The 22,521-nt window shown below is 42.2% G+C and overlaps 1 protein-coding gene across 3 annotated transcripts in view; it reads right to left on the bottom strand.

The window, feature by feature from the left end:
* Nucleotides 1-15,007, bottom strand: part of KCNJ16 (potassium inwardly rectifying channel subfamily J member 16) — a 34,708-nt gene extending 19,701 nt beyond the window's left edge. Inside the window, exons 1-2 of one of the 3 annotated variants that reach the window (XM_063352296.1) lie at nucleotides 14,938-15,001; nucleotides 2,870-3,020 (exon numbers count right to left, since the gene is read on the bottom strand). The gene's annotated coding sequence lies outside the window, so the exon portion shown is untranslated. Of the gene's footprint in view, nucleotides 1-2,869; nucleotides 3,021-14,937 lie in introns of all 3 variants that reach the window. The other 2 variants (XM_063352295.1, XM_063352294.1) reach the window with 2 other exon arrangements.
* Between the last annotated feature and the right edge of the window lie 7,514 nt (nucleotides 15,008-22,521).

Genomic DNA, 22,521 nt, shown 5'->3' with positions numbered 1-22,521 from the left:
ATTTTAATTGCACAATAGATTACTGGAAATGGATGTTCTCTTATCAAACATTCCCACCAAAAGCTCATGGTGAAAATATTGGGCAAGAAAGGTAACTAATAAAAGAAGAAGGGCAAGGCATCAGCCAATCTAGAGAATTTTAGTCACGCCGGAGAATACTGTGCGAGGTCAATTAGCAGTGTCCTGTTGAAAGGCAGAAACTTTCTCAGTATGAAGTGTTTTCCAACTGATTTTTCCAAGAGCTATTCAGAACCTCTTCTGGCAGAAAGGTTTCTCGGATTTCACCCTTCTTGTCTGGTAACACTTCCTTTGCAAAAGTTTGTTTCTTTAGAAACATTTTCCTGAACAAGTGACTGATGCATCAGTCCCTGCTCTTTCTGCCTCCAGAGTGACAGATACAGCAACCTTGGGAAGAACTTGACTTGTATTTGTGACATTTCTTCCCTTCTGTTGCAGTGCTGAGTTGTTACAGCTACACTAATGAAGCCCATCTAAAATATGGATTTCCTGGACCTTGCCTGAATTTAGCAAGTTTGCAGCTGGTTAACTCTGATTGATCAACTGACATTTGCTAAGTGGTGCTAAACCATTTATCAACATGTACTATAATGTTGCGTTTGGCAGTACATAGATTAATTGTCTGATCTCTAGGGAGCTTGGCTGACTTCGTAGCACCAATCTTGTTACATCAGTATATTCACACCCTTTCAAAGGCAGCAATGAAACAAGTGCATCGGAATGTTTGCCCCCATTTCAAAATTGCCCATCAGCATTGTAGAATGTGTTATGTAGATGTCCTAAGCCTTCTTTGCATTGCTTTAAATCATGTAAACAAAAGGAAACAGGAGGAGAGGAGAGGAGAGGAGAGGAGAGGAGAGGAGAGGAGAGGAGAGGAGAGGAGAGGAGAGGAGAGGAGAGGAGAGGAGAGGAGAGGAGAGGAGAGGAGAGGAGAAAGCAAAAAGAAGATGAAAAAGTGCTGTGAGACTAGTTAATGAAGTCTTTGCAGATCATGAAAGCTAAAGAATTTTCCTCCTTTCCTTCTTTCAGTGACTAATTTCTGTTACTGTAACTAGCAGTAGGAATGTTTATCCCCACCAAAACTGAAGCATTCATTTCCTCTTCTCCATCTCCTACAGTCACTTGAAAAAGCACTTCCCTCTCCATTCTGGCTCTGGCAGGAAAGCTTATAATAATACTGCAAAAAACACTATCTATAAAAGAATTTCTTTTGTGTATTAAAAGCTTATAGCCTCACTCTATAGTGATCACCATCCCCATGGGGAGTGAGTCATGGGTAATAAGAAACACCAGCTCGAAGTTCCCAAGAGACCACGCTACCAGAAGAAAGGAAAGTGATGTAACGCAAGGATATTGCAAGATTTCTCTAGGAATAGTTATATGGACTGACCACCTCACAGGCCACCCCTCTCTAATCTGGATCACTTGTGTCTTCTTCCCAGGCTCACAGTTCTGTTGTGGCCACTGCCATGGGAGGAGAACTTCAATCCGAAACTATGGCACAGGAGCAAGTATTTGAGGAAATTTAACAAGGAAGATGCAGAAGCCAGTATTATGTAGCCAAACCCCTGGCAAGGGCATTACAACCCATGCAGTGAGCAACATGACGATTGTATTGTCTTTCTCTGCCATCTTTCAACCTGTTCTGTCTGTCAGGTTAGTATTACTAGACAGGTTATCTTTGGCAGGCACACCTTGGCATAGGAGTGAAAACCCTAAATACACAGTAACAAAAGGAAATCCTGTCCACCAGTTTGCCTTCTATATGACCTTCCCAGAGCCTCAGCCTCCTTAGAAAGATATTACCATTTTCAGTACAGTTTAAAATGTTTGTTCAGGATTTAGAAATATAGAAATAGGGGTACCCCTAAAGTGGATGAACATAATTCTTCCTTTCTTGCCTTTACTGGAGGGTTTTCATGGCATATTAGGGGTCAGAATATTTCAGCAGACTCCTTACACATCTACGTTTGTGCACAAGTACACATTAACTCAGGCCCTCGCACACAGATGCTCAGGTTTAACAAAATTGTGTCCATTCTTATAGTTCAGGCCTTCAGTACTAGGCCCCCTCTACTACCATCATTCCAACAAACTGGTTGCCCAGACCAGACTCATAAGGCAAGCTCTGGGGCAGAATGATTCTTCTGACTCACGCTTATTTCAGCCAACATTTCTCAGAGTCTGTAACCTTCAATTTCCTCTGGTATGAGCTGAAAGTGCCTCTGCTGGTCTGCCCTCCTAACTCAAGAATTCATGCAGGCAGTTTTGCTACACCTTTAGCTTTGTTCCTCCTCTGGTAATGACCAGTTGGATAAACCCCACCAGAAATGGACAGACAGGAATGGAGGAATGTAGGAACTGCCAAACTGGATCAGACCCGCAGTCTGTCTAGCCTCGTATCCTGTCTCCACCAGTGGCTAATACCAGATGCTCCAGGAGAAGGTGTAAGAGCTCTGCAATAGGCAGCTTTGGAAGAATTTCCCTCCTCTAACAAGTTCTTATCCTGATCTTCAGTAATTAGAGGCTGGCTTCAGCCCTGAAATTACACAGCTTAATATCCTTCCCAAACATGTACTCACACAAACACTAAAGCTCTGCCTCTTTTTAATATTCAAATGAACAGGAACTCTGCTTCTGAATTTCAGAGAGAGAAACTGTGTTTCCAAACAACAACTAACAAACTGCCAGGTTACATGCAAAACACACTTCCAGTTGAACAAGATAAACAATTTATTCCCATACAGGTTGTTTAGTTAGTTTAAAACTCTCTAAGGTAACAGAATTTCTGTTTACATGTACACACACACAGAGACAAGCATAATTAAGGAAGTGAGAAATGCGCTTTTACCTTAATGTCTGCTGAGATCTGAAAGAATCTCTGCTTCACTCCCTCCTTTCTTTTTCTCTCTCTCTCCCTCTCTCTTGCATGGCTGGACTGACAGGTTGGCAGAGCTGAGAAGGACAGGTTGGGTTTGTTTTTTTAGGCACAACTCCTCCCCCTCTCAAAGAGAGAAAAAAATGCAAGACTGTTTGGGAAAAGTTCACAGAAAATCCCATCCTTTCAGCACATTAGAGCTGACGAGAAATATGCTACATTTGGGAGCCCAGCAGTTTTCTGATTTTTTCTCTCAGAAAGGCTCAAGGTTTACTTTGCAATAAGTATGAAACAACCAGAGGATTTACACCAGGAACTAATTTGACCCCAAACCTTTCCCATTTCTCTGATAACTGATCCAACAGATAATTATAGCCCCTCTAAGGCAGCCTTGACAAGAGGATTTTTTTTATAAGCGGAAAGGGTTTTTTGCATGCAGCACAAATATTTTGGGGCCTTGGATTTCATCATTGCATCCCACCACCACTATGTATAATAAAAGTCACCAGTAGATGTCTGAAGTCCTCATTTTTCCCCCAGAACCCTCTGCTGCTGCTAACCTGCCTGCACTTGCAGAAGAAAGCAGGTTATTTTAAACTCCTGTTCTACTCCATCCTCTGACTTGGTTGCATAGAGACCAGCTCACCTTCTGTCACTGTCACCTGAAATGTGACAGGAATCCCAGAGAGCTGGGAGAGGTCTTTAGCAGGCCACATCGGCCACAAAAATGGCCAGTGTAAAGAGAGGCGTGTGCAGTACACAGCGATGCTATCAGTTGTGTGCTTCCACAGCCTTTCTGGGGACTCATGAGCAGAAATATTTGTTAATAAATGCCAAGAAAGAAAAGCCAAGAGCTTGGTGGCTGGTGATGAAATAGCTTCAATGCTCCCACTTTCCTGCAATCTATCAAAAGAATTGAGAGGCAAGTCTCCTTTGTGCTCTGATACTTTCCCTCAGATGGCAGTTTGGGCACAAATCTGCAATTTCTATGGCCTGTTCTCTGCAGAGTAGCTGTCTCTTCCTTACCCTGCTGTTTCAAGCAACCATACAGTAGACTAACGACAGTCATCTGCATAAATTTGCATCACAGACTCCTTGAATAGAATCCATATTTCCTCTGGGTCAGATTTGCAGCTGGTTTACAACAAAGAAGTTTCAAAGACTTCATTTACCTGCGTCACTACAGCTGGCATTACAGTATTCAGTATGCTGATAAGCAACAGCTCCGCAAAGCCCTAAATGTTCCAAAACTTTTGGAAAAAGAACAGCCAGTTTAATTTAACATTATGGTGAACTAGACTAGAGGTGAATTCAATGGGTATCACAGAAAGTCAGTATGACATTGTGTACAATAATGTCCAGTTCCACCTCTTGTTATCTCAGCTTTTTCTCTCATACCAGGGGAGGGCCATGTCCGTCTACTCCAGGACCAACTTCCATTCCTCCCTACTCTCCTGCAGAATGCATTTGATTTCTGTCTCTTCTATCAGGCAACTGTTCTCAATCGTGTTCAGCTCCCTACTTAAGATTTCCAGAGAGATAACACAAATGCTCAGAGATCTTTTCTGCCAGTGGAACAAGTTAACTGAATCCAGACAAAACTGGCAAAGGCCAGCACCAAAGTTCAGTGATAATGAATCATGGCTGAACGCACCACTGCCTGCTGAGTGCCTCTATGAAGTGAGAAACTGTTCTTAAGGTTACAGCATGGTAACAGTCTTCATGTTTCTGCCTTAATTTCTAATACAGATGGGATGGGGATAAGAATGTATTAGCATTAAATGCGTGCCAGTCTCAGCATTACAGTATCAAAGGTAGATTTACTAGCAGAGAGATCCAGCTGCAGCTTGCTTTGGCACTGATATATAACGGTGCTGAGCTCCCTCCTCAGCATTATGAGGCTGGAGATCCAGATCCTTCGAAAGATTTGCAACTTGCGGAATCCTTAAGGAGGTAGGGTAGATCCACAGGGGTTTATTCTTTCTACTAGCTCAACACCAAAGAGCCAGGAACTAAACCATGCCCAGTACAACACTCCTGCTTTACCTCTGGCATATTGACCCCACAAGGGCTGGCCAGCCTGTGGGCTCCTGGGGGAGGAGAGAAGCCGAGCCGCATTGCAACAAGGGAGAATGTGCCAGTCTCCAGCTACAGCTCCCTGCTCAGTCCCAGACCAAGCCTCTGATGCAAGCCTGGAGTGTGACTTGTGTTTGTGTGGCTAGGCTGTGTCCACCCGGGAGCTAAGGGTCCATACAAGCCAAGAGCTGGCCCATAGTTCTTAGCAAACAGAGTTGCTGTAAGAGCTTAAAATCAGTCAATAAATGCACTTCAATTAAGCACTACAGTGAGGTCAGATTTCTTGTTTTTCCTGTTTAACTAGCAAGTTTCAAGATCGTCTAGTAATGAACCCTCAGAGCACAGCTTATTACAGCATCAGAAAAGTTGCGAAATTGCACACAACTTTGGTTTATTATACCCAATTAGTTACACTCCCTTTAAAAAAAAAAAGAGGAAGGAACATGTGTCATAATGTAGGAACTTAATACAAAATGTCTTGATGCCAATAACAAGATTCCCATGGCTTTCAATTGACTACAGATCAATGCAACCAATATAAATGTGGGATTTTCATATATTGCTACTGATGTTAGACAAGTGTTTCCCATTGATTTGCAATTGGATTCTGTATGCCCTGCTCCCCTGTCCTGCTTTGAAAACATCTCCCCAATGCATACAAAGTTGCCTGTCTTTGCAAGGGCAGGTATATCTGAGCAGATACCAACCACACTGGAGCCATCTATGTATTGCAAAGAGGGAAGGGGGAAAAAAAAAAACCACCCAGATTTCAATTCCCAGCTTCTAGCTTTTGGCAGTGTGCATCACTCAAGCAGCCTGGCAGTGGTCACTGATCCACATCCATTACCTCAAACCCCAGCAACAACATGCATAATCCAGGCTGCTTTTTTTGAACTAAAAGTCTGTTGCTCTGAATTTCCACCCATTCAAAGTTTAAACTCTCTTTTTACTACCTATAAACTGCAGGTGCTTAAAGTTTGATAGGGAAGTGAGAAGACCCCTGCAGAGGAGAGCAGCAAATGGGACAAAGTATGCTATCTTCAGTGCTTACAGATTGGTGGTCCCATGAAAATCAGCACAAAAGTTCCTGTTAACTTAGAGGGCACAAATAAACCATGTGCATGTCACAGACCCTCTGGCACCTCTGAGAGGACATTCAGACTATTGGGAGCTACAAAAGGGCTCTAGCCTTTCTACATGTGCTATTGCACAGGGAGAATATTTCAGTCTGGGGACTGAATAATTCACCAAGAAATCAGCTGGCCAGTGTGGAAATAATTTTAAATGAACTGAGCCCTTAGGTATTACATTAACTGGATCTCTAGGGAAGGATGTGGATTATTGCAGCTGAATAGAGCCCTTATTTATCAGATGGAAAAGGTTAATGTCATTTCCTTTCCTTTCCTCCATGGTTTTTCTTACCACATCACCATTTATGGATAGCATGAGGTGCAGACAGTGTAAGAACATGTGCTTGATTGTTTAAATGACCAGAGCTGTTACTTTAATGGGGGGGAGGGGGGTAAGAAATTAAGATTTCTTCTGGTTTCCTGGGGGGAATTACAGGGCTAGGAAACATAAAACACTGAAGAAAGGAAATGGGCTTGTGGAGCACCTGGTCTTTGATTTGACATCCAAGAGTACCTAACTGAATGAGGGAATTTTTGCATTCTCATCTACTGTGTGTGCATAATAAGAACCAGGATCAAACTAATCTAATATCCTTATTTCATACTTTATAAAGAAAGAGTGCATTAAGAAAGGTCATTTTTTTTTACTCCTTAATGAAGTTTAAATACAGTTAAATTAAGTTCTACTAATAAAGAGTCTATGCTTTTTTCTAATTTGCCTCTGCAGTCTCAATAGCTGTTGACCTAAAGATAAATATCAGAGCAGTTCAGCTATCTATTATGTGCTTTACTAATGATGTCAACAAGGCAATTCTAATACCAGCTATGGAGACAATTTCCATGTCAATAAGACTGAGATTAAGAGAAGAAAAGTCTTTTTGTGGTAAAAGACTCAAGAGACCTAAGTATATCTCCCTGTCAGTATACCCTTAGGTAAGCCACTTAGGGATATCCTCCTAGTGCAGTAACAAAGATGGACCTAAACTACACTCTCTGTTGTCAAAGTTTAAGAGAAGGATGATAACGTCTGACCATGTGGGAATTCAAGGATGCCAGGACCTGGCTCTCTGTATGAGTCAACAAAGACAGACGAGTATGACATTTGTGCTAGGCTTCCTTCTTCTCAGTGTCTAGAGGTATTGAGATCACTCAACACAGGTGTCATGCATCTTTCTCCTTGCCATGCCATAAATGATAGATGGTTTGAGTTCCTCACCACCCTCTTGTTTCCAGAGCCATCAGTAGAACTTAACTCCATGGAAGGCCCCATCTGAATCCAGCTGTTGGTCTCTCTGACTACGCAGAACTACAAGATGTGAAATTGCCTCCTAGCTTTGAGGTCCAGCTGCTTCCCTCCCCCTGAATCCAACTCCACGTTGGAGGAAAACTCAGGCATACACCTTTCCTCTCTCCACATCCCACTAGCCATGGAAAGAAATCCAAACTGAAGGGATGATGAGAGCCAGGACCTCTACGTATTTGCTGTATGATTCTGAGGTAACCTCTCTGGTTTCCAGCTTTCCATCTGTGAAATTGAGTCAGTAGCATTACCTTACCTTGCAAAGGTGTCTTGAGGACAAAAAATTAATATGTGGGGGCACTGCAATGGGGATAGCTAATTCCAGCTCTGAATGAAATGAGGACAAAGATGCCCATTGACTTATATGGGATTTAGAATGAGCCTTTATTCATTTTACATTAGCCACCGAACAGCCATCTGAGGATAGCAGTGAATAACTATTAATACTCGTGCAGTTAAACAATCAGCATCTAAGTTATAATGGAGTAAATTAATGTATGTATCTAAGGCAACCACAATGTGACTACTGAGTTGGCTTCATGAAGTGAGTATTTGCACAGTATGAAAAGAAGCACATGTAAAAGCTGAGTGCATCTGTTCTGTTTTTTGTTGTTTTTTTTTCTTGCCCATAAAGGAACAGCTTTCCTGGACAACCAAGCAGCAAGATATTACAGCAAATAGTCTTTCACATAAAGCCAACCTTGACTTTGTTATAATTGCTATGTAAATATAATCCCACTCATCAATTAAATGCTACTCTCCTGAGCTGGAACATTATACATGTTCATCGAGATGGAATCCCTGTCAATTCAGTTTGCTAACTCAGTATTCATGTGCATTAGCCTTGGAAAAGAGAATGTGATTGCTTGAATAAATTCAGACACTATCTCCTGCATCCCTGTATCAGTTGACACGCGTCAGTCTGACTGTAATATGGGTTCAGAAATATGTTGCCATGGAAATCCTAAATATTCAGTTCTTGGTAGCGGAATTCAAATGGGATACTTGATAAATAGAAATAGCCCAGCCCTTGCCAACTGCATAGCTAACCCCTTGGTCTTAAGATGTTACTGAGAATCAGGAAGTAATTTTTTTCCAAAGTACTTGAAGAAGAAAAAGTCTTAATTTTCACTAACAGTTGTACTTCCAGGCTCCAGAGTCCTTAGTGAGTCAGGAAAGCTCCCCCAGAACTTCCCATTGCATAAGTACAGTCTCTCCAGTGGGGTTACATTATTTTTGAGCTGTCTGGATCCAGCCAGTTCCACAGGCCAGAGGGTAATTGTTAATGGTCTCTGACCGCTTAGGTATTGCTACGCAGCAGTAGCCCTTGCACTCAGGATGACCTATGCTTTCTGTCCCTGTACACTACTCACATGGGGCCAGCCAGTGTCTGACCCCTTGTTTTATGGTTATTGTTCTGTGTGACTGAACATTCTTAATAATTCAGCATGGTTCTATAGCTTTGCTGTTTCCTAAGCATAGTTGCAAACTTTACAACCCAAAATACAACCCATAAATAGATTTCCCTCTCGGGCAGAATCCAGGAGCTGTTTAACAACATACAACATCCCCCTGCAGCAGTTTAGCACAAGAAGTAATGTGTGTCATACCTAATTAAGCTGTAGGCAGTTCAGGCTGGAGACCAATTCTTTGCTCTGTGTAAAGCAGCACAACAGACCATTACTGGGGGCATTAAGTACTACTGTAATATTTAAGATCTCAGTAATTGTCAGTGGGGAGGAGAAATTAAGTTCCATGGAGCATAGTGGACATTGTCCATAGACATTGAGGTGCTGGAGCATGTCCAAAGCAGAGCAATGAAGCTGATGAAGAGTCCAGAGAGCAAGTCTTAATGAGGAGCAGCTGAGGGAACTGGGGTTGTTTAGTATGGAGAAAAGGAGGATGAGAGGAGACCTTATCACTCCCTAAAACTCCCTAAAAAAGGAGGTTGTAGTGAGGTGGGGATCAGTCTTTTCTCCCAAGTAACAAGTGAGAAGACAAGAGGAAGTGGCCTCAAGTTGCACCAGGGGAGGTTTAAATTGGATATTAGGAAAAAATTTTTCACTGAAAAGGTTACCAAGCATTGGAACAAGCTGCCCAGGGAAGTGATTGAGTCATCAGCCCTCGAAGTAATTAAAAGATGGGTAGATGTGGTGCTTAGGGACATGGGTTAGTGGTGGACTTGGTAGTGTTAGCTTTACAGTTGGACTCGATGATCTGTGATTCTATAGCAAAGCAAGCTTTGGAGCACAAACACTGTTTTGAACAGCTTTTCTTCTGGAGAGCGCTGCAGAAGCACTTTGATACAGCTTCCCTTTTTGCAAAATGACTCGAAAACATGAGGAGCGGTCCCGAGAGGGACGGGAGCGCCTTGGCACCTTGGCAGGGGAGCGAGCGGGGCCGGAGCCGGGGCCGGGGCCGGGGCCGGGGCCGGGGCCGGGCGGGCCGGGGGCAGGCGCTATCCCTTCAGCACCACGGCGGCGGCAGCGGCCGAGCCCCGGCACCCCGCGGCGGTGGCGGGGGTCTCCCTCCAGCCGGGAAGAACGGAGTCTTAAGCGGGATGGATGGGAAACCACCGAGGAAGCTTCCCGGCCTCCTGCACGGTATTAGTTACCAGCCCTAAAATCACAAACCTTCCACCTGAGAGCATTCCCTGAAGCCGGGATCCACCTTATGCTGCTCACCCTGAGCGGGATTATCTCATTCTTCTGCGGTGGAAGGGAAAGAAAAGAAGAAAATGCTGTTCTCTCGTTTTAGGTTTCATCTGATTTTGTACTGGAAAACAAATTAACCTAAGAGGATTTTCTGAATTTGAGGTGGAACAAAAGACAAGGTGAAAGTGTCTGAATTTTGAACATGTGCCAAAGACCAAAACTAGCAAATCCTTTTTCTGAACGTTGTCGTACTAAAACCTTTTATCAGCACTAAAAGAAAAGGTGCTTGTTTTTTTCCCAAGTTAACAGAAAAGATTATCTGAGAACTATTTGCAGTAAAATATTGATTGTGCTTTCTCCTCTTCTCAAAAAATGTTTCCGTACATAGAATTATTGCAGAAGAAAACTAAGCAACCATGCAATTTGCGGATCTGATCTGGCAATTCAGATAAAGCTATCATTTGAGTTAGTGAAGGTTAGAACTTCATTTATCTAAGACATACATCTCTGCCATTCTCCTGAACATTAGTAATTTCATTTTCGGCTGAGACTGTTTCACACTCCAGTACTGAAAAATAATCTGATGAACTAGATAAACTTAGTTCATTGTACACTTGTTCATTGCTTCAAGTCGAATCTGGCGTGGGGGAAAGCCTGTCTTTAGAATTGAGCAAATACCTGGGAATTTAATAGCCTCCTATGACATCAAAAATATTTGGTACACTTATTTTCTGGTGAGAATTTCTCCATCAAAGACAGAGAAATTCAAGTTTCTGTTCAAAATCAGTGCCTCCATAGTGCCCTAGTTTTATGTGTTATATATTTAAAACATACTCATAGCTGGACAGAAGAAACACTGAAAAGAAATGCTTCTGCTTCTATTGAGAGAGGATATTTCTAAACACGGGTGGAAAAGTTTACTTAGAGTACTGGATTTCTCTTCCTCCAATAGAGTTTGCCATTTGGCATTTGGCAACTTTCATGCCTTTGTGCTGAACAAAGCAAAGAATTGTGCAGAGCGGATTAAGAACTAAAAAAATACCTGCATCAAGAAGGGCTGTGAAACAGGAGTAGGAAAATATTCTTGTCAGACAAACCACTCTCACATCAGGTACACTTACAAGCTAAACATTTTGGATAAAACCATCCAATCTTCCTGCACATTAAAAAGTATAATTTTGAAGATCTATAATGTACAGTACTGCGGAGCATGCACTGCACCAGTGTTGTATATTCTATAAGTTGCAGTGGCTTTCAAAAGCATGCGAAATAATCTTATCCGCAGTCACTGGCTTGTATGTTATTTATTTTGTGTTTCAAAATATGAGAATAATACAATGCTTTGTTGGCTTAGTGGTGGAATTTGATTTGGGTTATCAAATGAAGTATGGTAAAAGTCTAAGGTGCCCTTACTGCATGCTTGCTCCTTGTGTTAGAACCAGAAACACTATCTTCTGACCAGGTGTTATCAATCACAGTCTGTGTGCTTGCTTCCAATTGCTATAAAAAGCAAACAGATACAGTTCAGATTGCAGAACCTCCCTGTCCTTCCCTAACATTTATTACTTTTCCTGCTTTCCACCGCCCCAGAGTTTTCTTAGGTGTGTCATCCTTTGACTCAAATGAGGAATGCTACTACCTGACCTCTTGAAAGATTTTTTTGCAAAGCTCAGAGATCCTGTGCAGCTCTGACAGCACAGCAAGAACTGAATTGCCAGCAGAGGGGGAGAGTCAGAGAGACATTGTGATTTGATCTAACAGCCACTGAAGTCAGTGGAAGTATTCTCACTGACAAGTCACTTTATTGGCTGACACATCAATAAAAAGAAGGAAAAACCTTCCACTAGAGACATTTGTGTGATATTTTCTCCAGTTCATGTTTTCTAGGTCCTATTCACAACACCAGTTTTCCTTGCTGTTTATAGTAAAGAGCGTTCATAACTTTTCTGTGCAATTAAAAAACGCTCTGGAAAATGCAAGGCCACATATGGTCTCACGAATAATGATTAAGATGCAAAAGAATCCTCCATGACCAGAATGAAAAGGCACTGAGCAGCTTTATGCAGAGAATGCCGTATGCCAACCCATCATGCCCCTAATAAATCTGTATTTGATTGTGCGCTCTAAGTCCTTAAGCACATTGTAGAAATGGGGCAAATCCTCTTTTGGAATTTACTGACTTAAAAAACCGAAAAGCAACATAATTCCATTTATTTTAACATCTTTAGATTCTGAAAAAGAAACCCTGATCATATCATGGGATAGTGTTATTGTTATTTCTGTGATATCCGCTGCATTTTAACACTTGACACCACACATTGCTGCCAGCCAATTGAGTCTCTTGCTGTGGAGTTCTCCGGGAGATGAGAAGCATGCTGGACCGAGGCACAAAAAGCAGTTACTGCTTTGCACTTTTTTCCCCAAGAAAACCTAATCTGTTTATTGTCAGAATAATGCTATTGGGCCTGGATGGGGCAGTGGTGCTGGAAAATTATGCATTTCTGCTTTCTGTTCGTATGTCTCTGAAGCATAAGGTGGTATCCTACATATCCTATCTTATCCTTTACGATAACTAGGATGTTCGTTTTCACCAACAGGTATAGTGTCCTTTAAGTCCTATGAGAATTCCAGTTCTCACCGGCCCATTGGCTCCCTGGCTCCTTGTCAAGCCCTTCATCTTCAAAGCACTCCATCCCCTTTTGATGCCAGCGTCTTTATTTGCATTTCGTAGCACCCAGAACAAGCTAGACAAATACGTTTAAAGTCCAACATAGGCTTTGTAGAATTGCCAGATTGGAAAAAAAAAATGCTCAGGATGCTCCATGGATCCTTAACAAACATTAAACTGCTGACAAAAAAAAAGAAGGCAAATGCATCCTCTGCTGACCTAGGTCACCTTTGAACAGACAAAAGGTCCTTTATCAACTTGCCAGTTCTCCCATTCTTTTAGAGAATGGGTTTGTGTTTTGTTGTATTTTCTTTGCTTGTTTATCTCTTAATCTTTGAGTAAATTGCAAAATACGAAGTTGGCCATCGTAGAAAAAGGTTGAAAGCTTTACAAATTACTTCCCACTTACTTCACAACCACGGTGCCAGTCTCTTGAAATTCATGCAACTCCTCATTTACTTTTTCTGTCTTATGATTCAGACTTTCATGGTCACTTGGGCCTGTATTCTGACATCCCTCCAATACGCACTAGTTTATTCCACCGATACTTTCATTCATTTCAGTGGGAGTAAAGTGACAGAATCTAGCTATATGTGATAGATGTTTTGGAAGTATCTGTTAGCCACATAATCAACCTTGCAGCATCCCTTGCTTATGGTGCCAATGATCTTTAGGGCTAAACAAACAGCTGGATCTGATCAAAACACGGAATAGCAGAGTCTTGCTCCTAACCTAATATGCTTATGAGAATCAGAAATGTGTGAACTCCTCACAAACAGCTATTTATAATTTCTTTTCAGGAACTATGAAGATGGTGTGTCTTCACAGCGCTTAGTGATCATGCCACTTTCACATTTCATTATGTGTCTGCAAACCGTTGCTCGCAGATTCCTAGGTATTTACAGGCCAAATACTTTGATTGCCAGTATAGCCCAAAGATAATGTAAAAGAACTGTTTCACTCCGAGAGCAGCACATACCATGTTGCAAATGCTGCTGTAATATAAATCAAAGTGCAAACAGTGTAGCTGCAGTGCCTGTAGAAATCTCTCAAGCAGCACTCAATAGTTTTGGACATCCTCATCCTCACAAGGCAGCACACATGCAGAATTACAGAAAGGAGATTACATCTGAGTCTCCTTAAAGAATATATTGGGGCTGAGACATTGTCTGCTTAGATGGAGATCACACCTGACTTACAGCATTTACTCATGAAGTAAATGGGTATTTTGAGTAGCTGGAAACAAGAACAATTTGGTTCTTCTTTACAAACTGAAGTTTTTAAAACCCATTTCTATTAAAATGCTATTGTTTCTAAAAGCATGTAATATTTATGTAATATGTAATTATACAACAAAATGAACAGCTACTTTTTGAATGTCTTAAAGTACTTGTTTTTATTTACACTCTTGATCTTCACTCAAATCTCCTTCGATGCATTACTTTGGCTGAAGTTCAATTATATCATTTTCCATGTAAATTTATGTCACAGCAAATAAAAAAAGATTTGAACAAATGAATCCTTATCCCTGCAAACCAATTTTGAGCCACCACATAGCATACATAGATACTTAACATGCTTTTAAGACAAGTATTCACACCGTATTGACATAGTAACCAGAACAATTGTGAGACGAGTGTCCTCGTAATTTCTGTACTGTGCTGATGAATGCCTGCCTCACCAAGAAGCTTTCTTCTAGAATTCACAGCTTAGCCAAGAGCAGAGAAAACAATCAAGGGTTCAGGATGAATGCAAAACAAATGGTACAGCTTGTTAGCGTGAGCTTAGTGAAAGGACTGATGTAAATTCAGATCTTCATAGCGCAGTCATGCCTCTCCACAGGGAGAAGAGGCAGACCTTTTCAGACTTGATCAGTACAGAAAAAAATTAAGAGGAAAACAATAGTTACAAAGATAAGGCTATTGGTGAGAAGAAAAGAGCAATGGAAAACAGTGTGTGTATACCGGTGAGTATGTGAATGTCTGAACAAATTCACCACATACTCTTATACTATGTATATAGATTTTTTTTTCAGTTTGTGTCCAATTAGGATGAAATTAACTGTATCTATCTAGTGAATTAGTTTTAAAAAGACACAATTTAACAATGCTTGCTACTGACAGGTTGTTCTGCCATAACAGAAACGCAGAACACAGAAATGTGCAACCGCTTTCCCACGTACAGGTATGGAAACAATACAAAAGGTACTTTACCTTTGCTCGTGCCTCCATGAGGAAGTTATTTCAAGGGTCCTTTGTTTCTTGTGTGCCAGCAGCTCTGCAACTGTAAAGAAAAACAGGGGTTGGGTTAATAATAAAGAAAGGTACAAGCCCTAGACTCCAAAGACTCAAGTTAAACATTTACTCCAGTTTGTTCTTGTGAGCAAACTCAGGGTCTGCTTTGCTAACTGCTGGCATCTTGAGAAACAGGCAACAGCCAAGATCTGCTTGCCCAGCTTCTTCCCTGCCTGCAGCTCAGACACACGCAGCAGAAAGCTGAAGTCACCTGTGCACATCTAGACTAGAATTTAAAAATCAAGAAGCAGGAAATTCTCCCATATAAGAAAAGCCCTTCACAATTCAAATGGTACTTCAAATATTTGCACATGGGATTGGATTTGGAATTACCCACTGATATACCACTTCAGAATAAACAGGTTCAAGTTTATACTTGCATTCTATTTTATTTATTCATATTTTTTTTTTCTACAGAAAGTCTTTTGTTTCTATATTAGCATAAGTCTAAGGTAAAGATTTCCAGTCTATGCAAGAAGTGCAATCTCCTTTTCTATCGGCGTCACAGAGCAGGCAGCATTATGTATCAGTACCTGCTAGGCAGATACCTGGAAAAAGGTGAGGGTGAAGTGCAGCCTTCGTCCCTACTCAGAAGCTCTGCTGCTTCGGGACCTTTCAGAAAGTGTATTAGCTACTGCTTTTCACCTCTCACAATGTTATGTTCAGGCTGTTCATTTAGGCACTTGAAGATGAATGCAGGCACTTAAAGATGAATTTAGGCCACCTGAATTTCTAGCTATGGTTCCGAACCATGCAAGGTCAGGAGCAGACCAAACTGTAATCCCCGCACAGAGACCCTCTCTGTTTCTGAGCCTTATCTATGAAATGAACCCGTTACAAATCCAAACCAACAGCAAACCATAGAGACTAAACAGAGGAATGACTTGGTGCAAGGTGGGATGAGGTTTCTACAGCTCACACAGGCAGCCATCAACAGCAGTCAGTTATGCTAACTGACATTAATCTTGGTTTTGCCGAAACAATCTCATGCTATCTTGTGTTTGGATACAAGAAGGCAGGCTTATTCCTTTTAATGACAGCTCTGTTCTCCAGAACTGCGCTCCAGTAGCTGAGGTACTAGGCTATGACTCAGGAGAGATGAGCGTAATTCCTAGCTCAACTGCTGAGTAGCTATACAGCTTAGGGCAAAACGCCCTTTGTCTGTCTGCTCTATTTAGACTACAGGCTCTTTGAGGTAAGACCAGTCTCTGACTGGATATTTGTACAGCACCTAATACAATGGAAATCCAGTCTCGGTTTGGTAGTTCTGTAATACAAATTAATAACAATAACTAGACTTGACTGCTTGACAAAAAGCAAATAGTTTGGAAAAAGCTGTCTTAAATCTTTCTATCCCACTTCCCCAGACCAAAAAAAATCTACAAATGTTATTTCTTTTGGCAGCTGAAACCTAATCCTACCTTGGTTAGCATAACAGAGAGAACAGGAAGCCCTGTGAAGGAATTTTTCATTCCCTGGGATGTCTTTGATCCCCCTCCCCTCCCTTTTCCTATCAGGTAATTTTCAAATCTTGATGTTTCCAGTTAGTCTAGGTATCTTCTTGTTTTGTCTACTTCGGTCAAACGTTATTTAACTTCCATTTCATGGATGAAAAACTGGTCTGCATTTAGACTTTGCTGTTGTGTAAGCCGGAACCTGAGAACTTCAGAATCCCAAAAGGGAATACAGCTAAAATTCAGAGCCTTTGCTGGTGGAAAACCAATCATTACTTTGCTTTAACACAGACAAGGTGCATTCATACATTACATAAACGCTAAACAAATCATTTAATCATTTTCTGTTGCAGCCACCACTTTTTGTCACTTAGAGTTAGTGTCTCAGTTCAACTTTCCAACATATGGAGGAAATTTTTTCACCATTATACAACTTGATTTATGCTCATCTAAAATGTGCAAAGCTCAAAACAAATTAATGTCTGTTTAATATTTGGGGTTCTGAAGGAATGTGTTGACCCTTATTTCAGTCCCACATGGAATGCAAGACTGCATCTCATGTGGGCAAGCTTTTGACAATAAAACAAGTAATAATTAAAATATGCATGACCCTCAAAGGGCTTAATTACCACATACTGCTGAGTGCAGCCTCATGCTTGTAGCAAAGACAAGTCTGTAGCACTACAAAGCAGGAGATGACAACACACGCAAGATAAAAATGAAAACAAGATCATCTTGGAGCAGATAATACAACATCCCCTTTGCCTGCAGACGAATGTTCCCGTCACACAAGCTGGGGCTTCAGCAGCATGTGCAAAGCACACCACTTGGAACTGAAGCCGCTGCACATGTACTGTCTTTTTTGCCTCAGCTCTTCCGCTTTGAACCAATCACCGTTTGCCCTGCCTGATGATTGTAGCATGCTGCATTTCCTTTTAGCCTTGAACTGTTCAGATGCTCCTTCTTTTTCTACTTACTGTCTTCTTTACTTCAGCTGCCACTGGCATCGTCTCCACCTTCAGGTTAGAAGTAAAAAGTTCCTTAGAAGTCAAGCAGAGGGAAGGCAATAGCCTGCTGTAGAAATTACCCTGAGGGCTCAAACAGTTTCAAGACTGTTCTACAGCTTCTCCTGGTCAAATACACCCATCAGTGGCAGTGACAGGGTTAGCTGCACCAATGACAGAGCATCTGTCATCCATCAGGTGGAAGTCTTCATCTGTCATTTACTTCAAGGTAGGCTCAAAAACTGTCTGTTCCCTAGGAGGTATTTAGCTCTAGATTAACAAAATATCTTACAGTCCCAGAACTCCATGTACTCCATCCTGTAGTAAGAATCCGTAGTCCCATTGTATGGGTAGCAAACTGGGGTGCAGAGACAAGAAATGACTTCAAGCAGTGTAATTCTACTTCACACACACACAAAAAACAAAAAATCAAGCAAAATACAATCAAACAGGGAAATTTCAATTAACTGATTTTTGTATTCACATACACACAAATCTTGGTTTCAGGAGACTGCTATTGTGATAGTCCTCAATGGAATAGCATGAGATGTATCCATAAATCCTTGTACCCAGTGCCATACTACATAAGAACCCATTATATCATGTTCTTTTGTAGGCCATAATATACCTAACATTTACTATTAACTATTGTGCATGCTTCCAATTTTCTGATAGAATGACTAACAGTAATTCTCCTTGGTAATACTGAAGAAACATTGCTTGCACTGGCAAATAACGCATGATAATCAACAGTGGTTTTGTCACTGCTTCCCTTATTTGCAAAGCTGTCTATAATTGGAAGCCGCTGGAACAGGTACCAGCTTGCTTACATGATTATTACTACTGATTGCAGCACTGTTAAGCCTGAAAGACGCCAGCAGAACTGACGATAGACTCAAGTCTTTAGTGTGTGTCTTTTACCCCCCTCTCCTTTTTCTTCTTTACCCAGAGATGGCCAACATTGCTCCTTCCTTCTCTTCCCTAAGAAATGTTACAATAAAAGCTACAAAAAGTGACTGGAAGGCAGAGTAAATGTATAATTTCCCTCTTCTTTATGGCTTGAACTTGTGAAAATCCAGGAACTTCTTTATTATTATTCCATGTTATAATAACCTGCACATGGAGGTAGATTCTAGGCCATTATTGACTTCACTGGTCCTGAAACAAGGACATTGCTCAGAGCTCCATTTACAAAATGTATATACCACTGTTCTGCACTCTTGCTTCCAGCTATTTACAACTCCCCAGTGCCTTGGAGCAAACAGCTGGGGAATGAGTTAGGGACTCAATGGCACTCTTAGGACTCAATGGCACTATGCTTTCCTTTTCCATTTTTTCCCTTTTAAAAATGAATTATTTTCAGCATCAGCAGAATAAGACAGGCAAACAAAGTGTGCACAGAATGAGACAGTACAAAGGCAGTCGATACCACCAGCCTGATGGCGCTTGTTTGTTGTCGCCTGCAAGTACAGATGCTGTGGAGATGCATGGCCTAAATAGAAGCTTGTGCCTCGAGGATCAATGTGCACTGACTACGCACCAGCCTTTAAGTGTGTGTAATGGGCTGTGCCTGGCAATGACCCACCTTTTTTTCCCAAGCCTTTCTGGGGTGGTGGTTGCTAAAGGGACCTATACAGGCTGGAACTGCTCTTAACTTTATGTGGGTGACTCTGCCTCATCAACCTGTGCAAGAGCCAAGGACACATTAGCTTCCCTCTTACTTATCTATCAGAAGGACAGAAGAAGAAATTATAGACTGCGACTTCCATTGTTGCAGGATGTAACAAGAGAAGGATGGACTTATCTTGCTGGCAAACAGAGGAAATTAAATGGAGATACGCGCCCTTATTTTTTTCATATTAAACAGTTCATTTGCAACTAGCTTAGAAACACTTTCTCCCATTCTCACAGACCATTCCTTGGGCTTTCAAGGCTGTGAGAGAAAGGGAAGACGTCCAAAAAAAGATGCAGCAGTTTTCTATTATTTTTAAGTGAAGTAAAATATAAACACTTACTTCCTTTGCTTTGCAGCATTTCTAGGATAAAACGGCAGATCCTTCTGATGCACAGTAACCGTCTCCTTCACGGGAGCTTACACATACCCTTCTGTGCTCTTGTGCCAGTATTCCTCTCCCCTCAACTGGCAGATATCTGAACTGGAAATTGGGGTGCTCTTAAAGGGGCAGCACTGCTGTGATGGGAACCCTGGCAGACAAGCAAAAAAATACAATAAATAGAAGACTGGAAGAAGAAATCTAATTGTACTCAGTGAATGCTTTCTGAAAAGGACCCAGACCCCTTAAGGCTAAGTAAGCCCTGGAACAGCTTGCCTATGGGCACAGGCTTTATCAGTGGTTGCTTTTCCAGTGCAGAACAGTGGTATATACATTTTGTAAATGGAGCTCTGAGCAATGTCCTTGTTTCAGGACCAGTGAAGTCAATAATGGCCTAGAACCCACCTCCATGTGCAGGTTATTATAACATGGATTAATAATTAAAATGTTCTTTCCCAGTGGTGTGCCTCAGGAAAGCCTGAGACCCTGCTGATCCCCCTCAGGGTCCACAGGAGGGATTCGGTTATTGCCTATTTACACCCTGTTTTTCTCCACCTCGCCACTACGCATCCCACAGGTGCCCCTAACCCTCACCTTCCTCACCAAACAGGCCCCTTCTCCCCTCCTCAGCCCTGAACCCCGCCTCAGGCCTCCCCGAGCCGCCGAGGGCCTGCAGGCCCGACGCGGCCCCTGAGCCCCACAGGCCGCGCCGCCGCGCGTCGGCATGGCAACGCCACCCGGGGCCGCGCGCCGCGCCGCGCCGCCGTCACGTGACGGGCGGGTGAAAATGGCGGGCGCGGCTGGTGGCGGGACCGTGGGTGACCTCCGAGGGGGCTCTGGGGGCCTGGGGGGCCACCGCCAGCGCTGAGGGGAACAGTTCACAGGAACGGCGGAGGCGAAGGGTGTGTGAGAGGCAGAGCAGCCCCCAGACAGCCCGACCGGGCTTCAAAGCGAGGCCTGAGGGAGCAGCTGGGAGCCATCTGGGCCCCCCGTCGCCGCCGTTAGTGAGAGGGCCGCACGGTCGCCTCCAGCCCGTGTTCAGGGCGATGCAGAGTTCAGGCAGGGACCAAAAGCAGGCGACGCTGAGTTATTCAAAGTTTGACTTACCCCTGTTCGTTAGAGAAATAAGGAAGGGAGGTGACGGAGGCGTGCTGGCAGGTGCCCTGGCAGGGGCTGAGATTTGGGGCACTGATGTGAGGCCACCAAGTCTCTTCAGAAACCACTTTGCTTCCATAACCAGAGATGGGACCCATTCAGGGAAGCTCTAGCATCCTAAGTCAAAGCCAGTTCCTGTCTAGATTCTGATAGATTTTAAGTTTTTTGGAAGTCAAGGAGTGAAGAGGCACGGTGCAAACAGCACACCATCAGTGACGGTGGTTATTGCAGGGGCTGAACCTGTGTAGGAATTACAACTCAGAATATGGTCAGCTTGTCAATATTGTAACACCAGAGGACATGGTGGTTTGACCACTTCCCCTCATCCTTTCCCCTCCTTTCCAGCAGGATTTAGGAGAGCACAACTGACAGAAAAAAAAAGAATTTGAGAAGGTCATTGGAAAGAAAAAAAAAAAAGTTGGCATAACTGTACAGATAGTAAGACTTAATGATTTTTATTTCCAGTTTCATCTTTGTGCTTTCTTACGGAAACAGTCTATTTTGGGGTGATGGTTCTTCATTTAAAAAAAACCAACAAAACAATTAGTGGAATGAAACTGTAATGACAAACTGTGCTGCATTGTCAGATCCTTTTATGCAACTATTCTAGTAGCCTTAATGAGTTGTAGGCATGTTTTTTCTTGCCTGTGTGCCTTCCTGGCTTTCAAAGTGCCAGTATAGGAATTGTTATTTTGAAAAGCAACGCAATAAAATTTTATTAGACAGAACAGGCTGGTTCTGCCCTAGTATGGACCAATTGCAGCGTAGGATGGAGGAAGCGACATGCCAAGCACAATAAGGAGTGAAGCGCTGGAATGTGACATTGGTATTTGTCTCCGATTGATTCTTCACCTTGGAGGAAAGATTTTACTCCGTAGGGAACTCTTTCCTCGTATTCATTGACAACTGGGAAATAATAGAGTTGTTCATCAAACAGTTGTCGTAAAAGACAAAAATAGCTCTGAACCCCTACAACAGCCCCTCGGCAGCCCTAGGAAAGACCTCTTTGCTAATCCTGTCGGCTCCCCTGCCAAGCCAGGACTGCTCTCTCTGCTGCAGTTTCTGGTGCTTTGGTTAAGCAAGTTCCAAATGTTCAGAGAGATGTGGCCTCTACCATTTCTCTTTGCAGACTTGCAGCTTCAGAAAGCTTTCCCTGCTGTCTCGGGCATTAGTTTCCTTGACTTCATCCCATTAGTTATAGCTGTGTTCTGTATACCACACTAAGCTACCCCTTTCCAGTGCTGATACTACATTTGATAAAACAAGGTGTACAAACGAATAATACTATTTTACTTTTATGAATCAGTGTCTCCAGCTCAAAATCGTTATTGTTGATCACTTCTGAATGCTATCCAGTCTGATGATATTTTTGTATGATATTACCAAGAACTAAGTACTCTCATCTCTACAAATAGTTGTTGAGATATTTCCTTTTTCTTTCACCTGCATTCTTTTAACTTGTTTTTCTTAATCTTTGGCATATATAGTGGATGGAAAATGCTATATATTAGTAAGTTCCATTTCTGTCCAGAGTAATGTTAGACAGAAAAAGCAGTCCTGAAGCCTGGGGTCAGTTCCAGGTTTCACATGACTCTGGCCAACTGTGTTATTCACCTACATATAAAAATGCAAATTATATTTACCTGCTTTGAAGAGGTAACATGTAGTAGCTAAATTCATTTTTATAAGTATTCATAAATGCTGTTTACATAATACGTCATGGTAATCAGATTTTTAGCTGTGACTGTAATACGATCTTGTAAATTGACTGTTAACTAAGGTTTTATTTTTTTTTTAAACAAAGATATGGCACAGCCCAGTAACTTTCCTCTGACT

This window comes from Chroicocephalus ridibundus, chromosome 14 (genome assembly GCF_963924245.1).
Source record: "Chroicocephalus ridibundus chromosome 14, bChrRid1.1, whole genome shotgun sequence".
NCBI lineage: Eukaryota > Metazoa > Chordata > Aves > Charadriiformes > Laridae > Chroicocephalus > Chroicocephalus ridibundus.
This window is presented reverse-complemented; position numbering and strand designations above follow the sequence as displayed.